The following is a 14,247-nucleotide window of genomic DNA, read 5'->3' as shown; positions in this document are numbered from 1 at the left end:
TCCGATGTTGCCCAGAGCGAGGCCGGTGCCGGTAGCTCGACTCCTGCTACCGGAAACCAAGGAGAAGCCGGCAGCTCCATCCAGGGCGCCGGAGTAGATCTGGACTCCTACACGCGAGGAGCCTGGATGGGCTCCGATGTGACCCAGGCAGAAATCGACTGGCTCTACCGCTCCCGGAGGATTCCGGAAGAGGTTTCGTGCCGGATTCCCGGCGCGGAGCGCCAGCCCGAGCCTCAGCTGGGTGAGGTTGTGGTCTTTGCCGCTCATTTTGAGCGCGACTTAGGCCTTCCAGCGTCGGATTTCTTCCGGCGCTTTCTAGACTTCTACGGGCTTCAGCCCCACCATCTTCCGGGCAATGCTATCTTCTATCTTTCTTGCTACGTTTCTTTCATGGAGGCCTACATTGGCATCCTTCCCACAAAAGAAGCATTTTCCCGCTTCTTCAACCTTCGGATCAACTCGGTCCAAGGTAGAGACATCCCTAAGCCGAAGCCTCCGGTGCGATGCGGCTCCTGCATCGTGGGTTCCCGCCAGGGGAGCCCCTTCTTCAAGTTTTCCGGCTTGGATTCCTGCTGTGCCTGGCAGGAGACTTTTTTCTATGTGAGGAACAAAGGTTCCTCAGACTTCATTAACCTGTCGGCCTACGATCCGGCGACTCCAACGAGGGCGAACTGGGGGTTCAATCCGGGAACCGATCATATCGAAACCAACCGGGTTGTTCGCTTCCTCGAGAAGCTCAAGAAGGAGACGAAACTTTGCTCTGACGATATCATCCGCGTGTTTATCTCACGCCGGGTGCTTCCCCTTCAGCGCCGGGCTCACAAGATGAGCCAGATGATCGGCCCTCGTGATCCCACCAAGATCACCGGCTTGTCCCTCAGCAAAGAGGACATAGCGCTCAAGGCCAGGCAAATCTGTAATACGGACATGCCTCTAGATTGGGAGTGGGGCTTTCTTCCTCTTTGTGCCAAGAATCCCCTAACTGCCGAAGTAAGAACTTAAGCAATCCGGATTGTGTTTCCGGTATACTTTTGATGTGTAGCTCACTGTCTTTTTCTTCTTCAGGCCCGCGATCGGTTTCCTCGCATCGACGCTGAAGCTCGAGCCCCTTGCGAGAGGCGTTACTTGGACGAAGTATCTCCGGACCCTTACGTGGTTTGGACCAAGAACAAGATGGGCCGCACCCACACTCCTCGCCCCGGTAACTTTTCAACTGAAGCTTCCGGTTCCGATGATGAGGTCACTATACTTGAGGTATATTGCTTTTTCGCTTTCTCACGTACCATCTTTCTGTAGATGCTCCCTCAGCCAGCGCCAACCCACAGGTTGTGGAGCGCGCCACCCCACTCCAGGCCGAGGTTGGGGCTGAGTTTCTGGAGAAGCTCACCTCCCAAGGCCGCAAGAACAAGGCGCCCACGCCCGAGGCCGGTTCCGGTGAGGCTCCTCCCGCCAAACGCTCCCGGCAGGAAGTCATCGGCGGGAGAAAGGTCTCCACCAAGCACTACCGGAAACGGGAAATGCCGATGGCCACCGGGTAAGTTTCTGATTTCACTTCCTATTCTTCTCTTGACTCTTTGTTTTCTGATTCTCTTTTTCCGGTTGCCTTTTCTGAACTTGTTTTTTCTCTATCTTTTTCAGGCCCGCCCTGAAGATTTCCAAGAGCGCCTCTGGCATGAGGCCGGAGACCTCTGAGGGAACCGCGAGGGCCTCACCTCCTCCTCAGCCAAGTTCGGTACCATCTGGTGCCGGCAATCCTTCTGCCTCCCCTCTAGGGGGCAACACAAGTTCGGGGCGCGCGGCCCCTAAATCTCCAGATCACCGCGCGGAGGAGGACTTTGTCTCCCCTCCAGAAGCTTAAGACACCGGCGCCAGCAACACCGGCGCCGGCACCGAAGATGTCGGGCAGGAGGAACCTGAGAACCTCTGGTTCCTCCTGCCCCGAAGAAAAAGAAGAAGAAGACTTCCGCTTCCTCCCCCTCCAAGGTCGTGCCGGACTCATCCGCGCCGGCCAGCTCCGCTCCAGCAAAGGACGCCCCCGAAGCTCCTGCGCCCACAAAGACCATGCCAACTCCTCCTTCGGCAACCTCTACTGGGAAGCCGGTCTCCGCCAAGCCCACGCCGCCAGGGAGCGGCACGCTCACCGCCCAGCAGCTCGCTGCGGTGGTGACCGCGTCCACCGCTCCTTCTTCCGGCTCGCAGACACTAGCTCTGCACGCCGGCCGCGCCGCCATGGTTGCCTCTGAGACGGCCCAGGTAGGCCGGATCACAGAGTTCCAACACCAAGGAGCTGACCTGGGCCACCTGCTCGATTACGCTGAAAAGTGGAATCGGGCGGATCTGACGCCGGCGACGCGGGGCCTCGGCAAGGATATGCTTCTGATGGTCGACCCCTCTGGCCCTCGCAGCACCGGACAACATTTTGGCTGGCTGTGGCGCGCGGCCAAGGAGTTCGACAACGGATGGCACGACGCCAGCACCAACGTGACGGTAAGCCGCACAACCTTGAACTCTTTTACATCTTTGCCGGTTTTCTCTTTAGACCTGATTATATATATCCTCCCAGTCCCCGAGTTTCGGGTTGAGAACGTAGTTCTTAGCGCGAAACTTAGTTTGAGACATACAAAACTGGCATAGCCAGTCCCCGAGTTTCGGGTTGAGAGCGCAGCACTTAGCGCGAAACTTTGTTAGAAACTCAAAAAACCGGCATAGCCAGTCCCCGAGTTTCGGGTTGAGAGCGCAGCACTTAGCGCGAAACTTTGTTTTCCTTGCCGGCATCTTTGTTTACCGAAAACTTCTTTAACATGAACAGAGCACGTTGGACACCCGGAAGTAGCTCTTTGAGGAGCTGCTGTGGGAGCACCGGGAGCTGTCCGAGGCCCACGGCAAGTGCCAAGGTTAGTTTTTCTGTGCCTCCGACTTCTTTTTACCGGAAGCTTTTTTCCTTTTAGTACTGATACTCTTTGCACTCCAGCTGTTCCGGAAGCCTCCATCGAGGCCCTCAAGGCTCAGCTCGCCGTGCTTCAAGGTACCATTTCTTTCCGGTTGGCTTGCCTTTCTGCATCCTACCGGTTGTCTTTTTGTTAATGTTTCTCTTCCGGATTCCAGCTGAGAAGGAGCATCTCGCCACCGTGCACCGCGAGGTGAAAGAGCAGGCTATGCAGGCTGGGCTCCGGCACGCGCGGGAGCTCGAGGAGGCCAAGGCCGCAGCAGAGGCCAAATTAGATGAAGCCCTCAAGGAGTACACGAACTCCACTGCTGTGCTGCGGACGGAGCTGGAGGAGGAGACCGTGGCGCGGAAGGCGGCACAGGACCGGCTTGCTCTCCTGAAGGATGAGCAACGGGAGTACGACCGGCTGGTTGTACAAACCGACGCGCTGGCCCTCAGTAAGCCTTTTTCTTTTCCGTTTCTTGCTTATAAGCTTACATCTTCCGGTAGCATGTCCTTATCTTTTTCTTTTTTCTTGCAGGGCTCTTTCCGGACTCCCAGGCGCATGCGCATAAAAAGGTGGCGGAACGCAGGGCGGAGAAAGAAATGGCTAACCCGGATGCGCCCTGGGATCCATACGACCATCTGGTTGCGCTTTCCGCCCTGGTCCAGCACATGCGCTCCGTGGATCGGCATCTTGCTGATGTTCCGGAAGTGGCCATCCAGGTCTGCAAAGTGCTGTGGCCCGACGAGCCGGTGCCTGCCAACGTCACGCTCACCGCCGAGCGCCTGAAGGACGCAGGCCGGAGGATCCGCGAGTGGAAGTGCTCAGCGGCTCGTGCCGGAGCGGATGCAGCGCTGCGCATCGCCTGCTCCTGGTATGACGATCTGGACCTGGACGCCTTCCACGCCCTCCGTGGCGACTCGCCTGCTGATAAGGATCCGGTTCGCGTCGCCAAGCGCCAGGACCGCGCCTACCACATCGCCGAGTTTGCCCACGTGTGCACCTTCATCCCTCCTCCCCCCGACGTCAAGGATGCACTTTCTGACGACGAAGGAGCCGTCGAGGACGAGGAGGATGAGGACGCCGAAGAGGACGCGGCTGATCCGGAAGAAGGCGATGCTCCTCCGGAAGCTCCTGAGGTCGGCGCGCATCCTCCCATTGCCTGAACTTTGTATCATGTGATTTGTTGCCTCAAAACTTTTAAGCTTGTTAAATTCTACCCCGGAATGCCGGGGTTTAAGATGTAAGATAAAACTTATCATGCCTTTTGGTTGTGCTACAACAGTTATGCCGGTATCTTTTTACCGGTAACTAATTAAGTTAAGTTTTATGTGCTAACTTAGCATCTTGCATATCGTTTGCTTTGATCTTGCACTGTGAAGATTTCGGAATTGTTTCGGCATCCAATCCGATGCACACTTGGTTCTTTTGCTTTGCCTCTGCCTACCTCTCTGGGTTTTTTGGCGTACGAGTCACAAAGTTCTTGTGTCAAGCAAGCATTTTCTTGAACTTAGAAAAAAATCAAAAAATTTCACAAAAAACCGGTATAACCGGGGTTAGTTAAACTTTTTCTGGATTGATTGTTCCCATTCCTCCTCTTTGTGTTTCACGTGCTTAGTTCCTACCGGTTTATCTTGTTTGCCATGAAGCCGGTTTGCGGACAACAGCAAAGTCGAAGACTCCGGTAGGTTTAGCACGTTACTGAACCGGAAATAAAAAATGTTCCCCAAGCAACTAGTAAACTGAAAAAATAGACACATTACATGCAATTTTCGGTAGAGGCAGTCCCCGATATTCATTCGAGGTGCCGGCATCTTTTATTCATAACATATAAAGTACAAAAAAGAACCCCTTACAGCACAACTTCAGGAATAGAAAGGACGCAGTAGTGCTATGATCCATGGGCGCTTGGTTTCCTCTCTTGACCTGTCCGCCTTGCCTTTCTTTGATTCCTGTGCATCGATCAAGTAGTAGGCATCATTGTGTAGAGCCTTGCTCACAATGAAAGGTCCTTCCCACGGAGGTGAGAGTTTGTGGCGCCCCTCAGTGCGCTGCACTAGGCGTAGCACCAAGTCTCCTTCCCGGAACACTCTCGGTTTAACCTTCCGGCTGTGATAGCGTCTGAGGTTCTGCTGGTATATGGCTATTCTTGCCAAAGCCAATTCCCTTGCTTCCTCTAGCAAGTCCACATCATTTTCTCGAGCCTCTTTTACCTCTTCTTCGGTATAGCGTTGCACCCTTGGTGAATCATGTATGATGTCAGTTGGTATTACGGCTTCTGCTCCATAAACCATGAAGAAAGGAGTGTATCCGGTAGACCGGTTTGGAGTCGTTCTTATGCTCCACAGCACTGATGGTAGCTCATCGAGCCAACACCCCGGTGACTTTTCAACCGCCTCGATGAGCCTTGGTTTGATACCGGAAAGCACCAATGCATTGGTTCTTTCCACTTGGCCATTGCCTTGCGGGTGTGCGACTGAGCACAAATCCAGCTGGATGTTGTTATCCTCACAGAATCTTTTGAACTCTCCTTGAGCAAAGTTTGTTCCGTTGTCAGTGATAATGCTATGCGGGTAGCCAGACCGCAAGATGACATCTTTCAAAAATTTCACAGCCGTATGCCCATCACACTTTGCGATAGGTTTCACCTCAAGCCACTTAGTAAACTTATCCACCATCACTAGGATGTGAGTCATGCTGCTCCTTGCAGTTTTGAATGGGCCAACCATGTCAAGGCACCAAACAGCGAACGGCCAGGTGAGTGGTATAGTTTTTAAACCGGATGCTGGGGTATGGTTTTGCTTGGCGTACCGCTGGCACCCGTTACATTTTCGCACCAAATCCTCAGCATTTTCCAGCGCTGTGGGCCAGTAGAACCCATGCCGGAACACTTTTGCCACCAACGCTCTTGATGAAGCATGATGCCCACACTCTCCTTGATGGATTTCTGCCAGCATTTCTTTTCCTTCTTCCGGTTCCACACATCTTTGGAGGACACCGGTTACACTTCTCTTGTAAACCTCACCATTGATGATGGTGTAAGCTTTGGACCTCCGTTGGATTCTTTTCGACTCATTTTCGTCAACCGGCAAGGTGCCGTTGATCAGAAATTCCTTAATAGGTTTAACCCAAACTGGTGCTTCCCGGACCAGAAATACCGGTACGTCTATCTCCATTTAGTCCACCAGCATAGCCTCTTCCGGCTTAGATCTTGTAGTCCCCGAGCTTACCGGAACAGTCTCCGGGTTTCCTTCGTCAATGTCCATTGGCACAATGTGTGACTCCGGTACGAAAATTGATTCCGATTCTGGGCTTGGTTTAATCGATGGCATCCGTAGGTGAGCCAAAGCCACTCCGGGAGGAATTTCCTGCCGGGAGGAGCCTAGCTTGGAGAGAGTATCCGCAGCTTCATTTTCTGCGCGCGGTACATGGTGAAACTCACATCCTTCGAAGAAGCCGGCAATCTTTTGCACATGAAACCGGTATGAGGCCATGTTGGCATCTTTTGCGTCCCAATCTCCGGAACACTGCTGCACCACAAGATCTGAATCACCATAGCAAATGATCCGGTGCGCACCGATTTCTTTTGCGACCTTGAGCCCATGGATCAAAGCCTCGTACTAAGCAACATTGTTTGATGCTCTGAAGTGCACTTGTAAAACATACCGGAGATGATCTCCCTTAGGTGAAGTAAGCACCACACCGGCTCCCAGACCCTCCTTAAGTTTGGATCCGTCAAAGTGCATCTTCCAGTACTCTATCTTGTGTTCCGGCGGTTTGTACTGCATTTCCGCCCAATCCACCAAGAAATCAGCTAAAGCTTGTGATTTTATGGCGTCTCTTCTTTCGTACACCGGTACGTATGGTGATAGCTGAATCGCCCACTTGGCGATCCTGCCGCTAGCATCCTTGTTGCCCATGATATCGGAAATTGGGGCTTCACTCACCACTTTCATCGGGTGCTCTTCAAAGTAGTGCTTGAGCTTTGTGGCGGCCATGAACACGCCATAGGTCATTTTCTGGAAGTGAGGGTAATTTTGTTTTGAGAGGGAGAGCACCTCCCTCAGGTAGTATACCGGTCTCTGGACGGTTTTTCCTTCCTCTTCTCTTTCGACCACAACCACCACACTCACAACCCGGTTCGTTGTTGCTATGTACAACAGCATGGGCTCCCTTTCTAGAGGCGAAGCCAATATCGGCGCAGTGGCCAGCATCATTTTCAGTTCTTTGAACGCTGCGTCTACCTGAGGGGTCCAGACGAAGGTGTCGGATTTCTTCATCAAAGCATAGAGAGGCAGAGCCTTTTCTCCCAACCTGCTTATGAACCGGCTTAGTGATGCTAAGCTTCCGGTGAACTTCTGCACGTCCTTGAGATCGTGCGGTATAGTCATTCTCTCGATGGCCCGTATCTTTACCGGATTAACCTCAATTCCCCGGCATGATACGAGAAAGCCAAGCAACTTGCCAGCTGGAACACCGAAGGTGCATTTTGCCGGATTGAGTTTCATCCGGAACCTTCTTAGGTTGTCAAATGTTTGTCTTAAATCATCAATCAAGGTCTCCTTGACTTTAGTTTTTATCACGATATCGTCCACATAGACTTGCACATTCTTACCGATCTGATCAAACAAACACTTATGCATGCAGCGCTGGTACGTTGCACCAGCGTTGCGCAAACCAAAATGCATAGTGACATAGCAATAAGCCCCGTGCGGGGTAATGAACGCAGTTTTTATTTGATCTTCCTTTTTCAGGAGAATTTGGTGGAAACCGGAATAGGCATCCAGGAACGACAACAGTTCACATCCAGCAGTAGAATCAATCACTTGATCGATCCGGGGTAAGGGGAATGGATCTTTCGGGCAAGCCTTGTTCAGGTTGGTGTAGTCGATGCACATGCGCCACACCTTTGGAGCTTTTGCTTCAAGGTTCTCCTCTTTTTTCTTCTCGGCCAGCACCGGATTGGCTAGCCACTCAGTACGCAGTACCTCCACGATGAAACCGGCAACCAACAGCTTCGTTACTTCTTCTCCTATGATTTTCCTCCTGTCTTCAGCGAACCGCGTAAAGGTTGTCATACCGGCTTCGCATCCTTCCGGACGTTTAGAGAGTGCTCAGCCAACTCCCTCGGAACACCTACCAAATCATCAGTAGACCAGGCAAAGATATTCCGATTCTCACGGAGGAAGTTGATGAGCGCGCTTTCCTATGCCTCACTGAGACCGGCACCGATACGGACGGTGCGCTCAGGGTAAGCCGGGTCCAACACGATGTCCTTTGTCTCTTTAGTAGGCTTGAAAGCCGGTGTGCCCAAATTGCCACTCATTGCCGCTAAGCTCAACTGTGACGACTGAGCCAGCGCAACTGCAGTTTGGATCCTTCTTTTTTCCTCTGCTATCACCAGTGATTCCGCCAGATTTGATCCGGCGAAGGCAGTTTCCAGTGAGACCTTGTAGTTTCCCACCACAGTTAAGGGTCCACGAGGTGCCGGCATCTTCATCTTGAGATACACCGTATGAGTTGAGGCCATAAATGACGCCAACGCCGGTCTCCCCAGCAGTGCATGATAAGGACTGTCTAGATCCATCACCTCAAACAGAACATTTTCCACCCGGCAATTATCACGTCCTCCGAATGAGACATCCACCCGGACTTTTCCCATGGGCGAACAGGACAGCCCCGGAACAATTCCATGGAACGTTGTGTGAGTTGGTTGTAGCATGTTTTCTGTGATTCCCAGCGTAGGCATGGTGTGTCGGTACATTACGTTTATGCTGCTCCCATTGTCTATCAGCACCTTGCTGAACTTGACTCGAGTCGTTGGCCCATGCATGATTGGATCCACAACAAGAGCATAGCCACCCGGATTTGGCATTATCTTAGGGTGATCCTTGAACGACCAAGAGATTTCTTGATCTGATCACAGCATGTATTTTGGTACCGCCGGCATCACAGCGTTCACTTCCATGGAACGGCGGTGTAGGCTTTGCCTGTCTGTTGGCTCAGTAACGAACACAACACAGCATACGTCCGGATCCTTGTAAACGTTCCGACCCAGAGGTGCCGGTGGAGGTGGTTGGCCATTGCCTTCTCCCACCTGATGGACTTGCTGGTATTGCTGCCGGTTTGGCTGAGGCTGTACCGGTAGAGTGTTTGCTCCGGTAAGCGGTGGTGGTGGTGGTAGTTGGTGTTGGTGCAACATGTCCTGCGATGGTGGTAGCATTGTGGTACAGCCCTGTGCTTCTGCATCTTTTACCGCACCCTTCAGCATTAGGTACTTGGTCCAAGAATAGTCCTTCGTCAGATGATTTGACGGATGAGCTGGATTCGGAGTGTGCCACCGGCAAGGTTGGTCCATAGCTGCTTTCTTGCCAATTCTTTTTCTGGCCCCATGGCTTTTTCTCAACCCATTGTTTTTTAGGACCCGCCCACGGCTGCGATCCGGTTTTTTGCCTCTGGCTTCCGCTGACGTCGGAATTATCCTGCACTGCAGCTACTTGTTGCTCATACCTTCTATCCGGAAAATCTTCCCTTCTTTTGTTGTGCCGGTTATCCCGGTATTGCTCTTGGCGCTGCTGAGGCAGGTTTGTTTGTTCCGGCTCAGCTTGTACCGCCGGTTGCATTGGATTTCCCAACGCATAGTTATCCGCCAGTCGTATCATTTCTGCCAAAGTAGCTGGCATGTTTCTCTGTAGCTTTTGCCACAGCGGTGAACCTCTTCTGCACCCATTGCAAAACCAAGCAATGGCTTGTGCCTCAATTACTCCTTCACAAGAGTTCCTTATGGAGTTCCACCGGGTCAGATAATCCCGGTCTGTCTCATGCTGACGCTGCACGCACAAAGCGAGCTGCTGAGGCCTGTTTAGCCTCCGGTAGGTACTACTGAAGTTGCTTACAAAAGCTTCCTCAAAGTCCAACCAGCCATTTATGCTTCCTGCCGGCAAATTGTTTAGCCAGATACGTGTCGGTCCTACCAAGAAAGATGGTACAATTCTCACGGCCCATCGCCGGTTTCCTCCTCCGGTAACGGTTCCTCCGCCACCAGCAACATAAACTGCGGTCACGTAATCCGCAAGCCAGTCTTCCGGCTTAGTTGAGCCATCATATGTTTTTGTGTCCCGGGGCCACGTGAAGTTGCGAACCGGTGGTTCCTCTTTCATGATGCGTGGGCCAAAACACTTGGGACCTGGAGGACCTTCTGCCTCGACCATTTCAGATAAATACATCATATCCAGCCTGTGCCTCGCATCCTGGTCCGGTAGGCATCTTTCTCCTAACCGTGTCCCTAAAGGGTTCCGGTAGGATGCACCTCTTTCAACTCCCGGATCAGCTTCATTGTAACGTTCCGGTACCGCGGCCCTTGCCTGCCGGTACCTTGGTGGGGGCATTTCCTCCTCCACACATGCTCCTCTTGGCGCACGATAATTTTGCCCGCTTTCTTCTCTAGCGGCATAATCGTTTCCGGCATAGCCCTTTCCGGCATAGCCGCGAGCTGCCCCTTGGCTTTTTCTACCGGCCTCGTGTCGCTCGGCTTGTTGTTTTCCGGAACGAACCGGATCGTACACAGTCATCTGCTGCGCATTCACTTCTTTTTCTTTTCTTCTGTCCGGATGGGGGAACGATGTCTGCCCATGGGACTTGCTTCCGGCATTCTTTGTTGAACGCGCGGATTTTGAAGCCGCAGCCTTGTTCAATTTAGCAAGCTGCTCAGCATTTTGCTGTTCGATGGTTTCAAGCAACTCTCTAACACGCTCTTGCTGCTTTGCCAAAGCCTCTCCGGAAAGTGATTCACACAGCTCTACTGCGGCTTTAGCAGCTTTGATGGTTTTATCCGGACTGCTGTACTTAGGTTTCTCTACGATGCTCAATGATGCAGATGTACTCTTTCCGGTAAGAATTTCCTTACGCAGATCCTGATCTAAGTTGCGAGCTCTAAGCCGGTTTTCCGGTATCCTGGAGGCCTGAGCACTAACAAAAGCAAAGCCATGGGCAGCGTTATACTCACGTAGGGTTAGGTTCAGCTCGCGCTGCGCCCGGACGATGTCGGCGCCGTTCGTGAGCAGCTTCTGGCGTTGCGCCTCCAGCTCCGCCTGAGCTGCTGCCGGGTCGATGTTCTGCGCGATGGGCGTAGCCAACACGCTCATGGCCGCTTGGAGAGGAGTCTCCAGCGGCGATGCTGACGCACCCGCAATCACTTGGTCGCGCTCGGTCGGCGGCTTGGCCGGGCGCGTGGACTTCGTCGGTCCTGCGCCTTCCGCCGCAGGTCCTTTGCCGGCGTCGCCCGCGCCAACGACCAGCACCTCGACGCTGCCGGCGGCGCGGCCGTCGCGGAGCGTAGATCTTGGCGGGTCCGGAGCCACCAGCACCGGCGAGAGGCACTGGCGCTCAGGGACGGTGCCTTAGTAGACGAGGATGCTCCCGAACTCGATGACGAGGCCGTTCTTGGGAAACTTACCTCAGTTGGAGAAGCAGCCCATGTTGTCGTTGATGAAGCGCATGTCGCGGATGCGGTTGACGAGCGCAGTGACGACACGCTCGCCGCCGACGGTGAGGAGGCCCGTCCGAATATGAAATCCAGCAAGCGCCGCTACTGGCCCCACGGTGGGCGCCAACTGTCGTCGTGGTGAACAGACAGATGCCATGGGATGGCTTATATTGGGGCCGAATGGAGGCTAGAGGATTCGGGGGTGGGTTTTTGGTATGGACGGAGAGGTTTCCGGATGGATTCCTCAAGAACTTGGCCTTGGCCGAAGGTAGAAGATGATGAACTCAAGAGCAAAGACAGCACTAGATCTCTCTATTTCTTGATCATATGAGCTTACAGGTTTCTGTGTACAGCGTAACACACTGGACGTACCCGCGATGGGGTGTGCCCCCTCTCCTTATATAGGGGAGAGGGTGGCTTACAGGGGAAGAAACCCTAAGAAACCCTAATGGGATCTTTGACTGGACAAACTACTTTACAAAGCTACTTTAGCTACCGGTGATGCCGGTACGCCTTTAATCAGAAGCTGTGACATCCTCCGGCACCTTTTACGTCATCCTTTGCCTTTGGCGTCATGGCTTCGATTAAAGCTGAAGTGCTTCGCTCATCTTTGTCTTCTAGCTCTGGAGAGCATCTTTGACCAGTCTTGCCGACGTGCCACAGTGTAGCCTGTTCCGGTAGTTCCGGTATATTCTTAGCTAGTTCCGGTATCCCCCTCCTGGGGTACCGGTATGATTCTCTGAATCATCCTTTGTTATCCGGAATAACATTTAAACCGGTACTTTGATGGCTAAAACCATCCGGTTTTGGCATGCCTTTGGCATACCGGGGGTCATCCCCCCGACACATTATGCTTGCATTAGGTTGTCCATTAGGAGATGTAGTCCCATTAGGTTGTCTACGAGATTTTCTTGGGTCGGGCACATGCTTGCGATGTTTTTCTCTTGCTACCTTATGCTTCTTTGCATGTGCCCATTTATCTTAGCGTTGAACTTATAAAATCTGGCTTGTACTAAACTATGTTGTGTGGTTTGTGGCATTCGTGCGACTATGTTATTAGAGTGGTAAAGACTATGTCATTTCCTAAGTGCTATTATCGTCATCTATATGGTATGGTCTCTAAACTCCTAGTATTTACCTATCTTGTCTCTAGATTGTGCAAGTTATGTGATCTTGTTTACCTTATCGTTCTTGCACATATGCTTAGTGTATAAAAGAGAGGGGAAGTGTTGTTCATCTATGCATATGCTTAGTGTTCATTGCAAATCATGTTGCATACATCTAGGGGGAGATCACCCCTTCTTCTATCTTATTTGATAAGCCTATCATAATATCTTTGCAAATCCTTGTGTTGTCATCAAACACCAAAAAGGGGGGATTGAAAGGGCATTTCCCTCCTAACATGGTTTCGTGTGTTTGTTGTCAACTAGAGATCTTTAACCGTGTGGTTATGGATCATATATGATATATGTGTTAAGCTTGTCACGGTGGTCGACCCCCCAAAAAGTGAAACGAACAAGATATGCATTGCAGACACTTCACCAACTGGTGGTGGAGAAGACCCACAGCAAAAGAACCAAGTGCAGATCTTCGGTCCGGAGACTCCGGTCATCTAGGCCGGAGACTCCGGACAAGTACCCAGACTGACCAACTTCGAGAAGCCAGCCAAGATGCCTCACTCTCTGTATGGGGGTCCGGATTCTCGCCCGGAGACTTTTCTCAAGTTTCCGGTCATTGCACTCCGAAGATTCCGGTCTCCCATGGCCGGAGACTCCAGACAAGTTTGCGGAGTTTCAAGATTGTGAGGCTGGCGAAGTGTGCCTCGCTCACGGCATGGGGGTTCGGGGACTAGGCCAAAAACTACACCGGAGTTTTCGAACTTACACCGGAGACTCCATACATTAGCCCGGACACTCCGGACCAAAAGCTTCTGCAACGGTCACTTATAATGTGGGGGTATAAAAGGGACCTTTCTTCTCCAAGGAGAGGTTGCGGCTTCAACTCTCTCTCCTCCATTGTTCCAAAGCTCAAAACTCCAAGATCTCCCTCCCTAGCCATTTGATCTTGTTGATCTTTTGGGAATCAAGGGAGGAACCCTAGATCTACACTTTCACCAAAGGGATTTGAGTATCCCACTTGTTTGTAGGAGTTCCATGTTGTGAAACCCTAGCTTCGTGAGAAGTTGCCCTCGGAGCTTGCTTTGTGTTGTGGTCATTGCCTCCAATTGAGTTGTGGACGTGTGCCTCAAACTTTGTGTGAAGGTGACGGTTGCGACCTTAAGGCAACCGCTTAGTGGAGCGTGAGCTAGACCTTTGTGGCGTTGCTCACCGGAGAATAGGGTAAAGCCTTTGTGGCGTTGGTTGGCTTTCGTGGCATCACACCTCTCCAACGTAGACGTACTTCCCTTTACAAGGAAGGAACTACGGACAAATTGTTCCTCCAACGTAGATGTACATCCACAACTCAATTGGAGGCACACCGCACACTCAATTCCACCGTTCCTCGGTGTGCAGGCTCGGGCGAACAAAAAAGTGAGCCCTTTGTCGCTCCATGCGTGTGAGCATGTTACCTAACCTTCCCTCTAATCTAGATTATTTTAATCCTTCTTTGATCTATAAAACGGTGCTTCGATAAGACATAAGCTCTATACATACGAAAAAGATGCATCTTGACATTGTGATCCATTCCCACGACCAGTTCTTAGTTTCATCGAGCTTTTGAATGTCTATTTTATGTTTCTTTTAAGCTTATTTTAGATGAATTTTGTCAAATTTGTCGCATACGTATGACCGTTTGAAATTTTCTTTGAGGAGTAGTTTCATCACACCAACG

This window comes from Lolium rigidum, unplaced genomic scaffold (genome assembly GCF_022539505.1).
Source record: "Lolium rigidum isolate FL_2022 unplaced genomic scaffold, APGP_CSIRO_Lrig_0.1 contig_39365_1, whole genome shotgun sequence".
Taxonomy (NCBI): domain Eukaryota; kingdom Viridiplantae; phylum Streptophyta; class Magnoliopsida; order Poales; family Poaceae; genus Lolium; species Lolium rigidum.
This window is presented reverse-complemented; position numbering follows the sequence as displayed.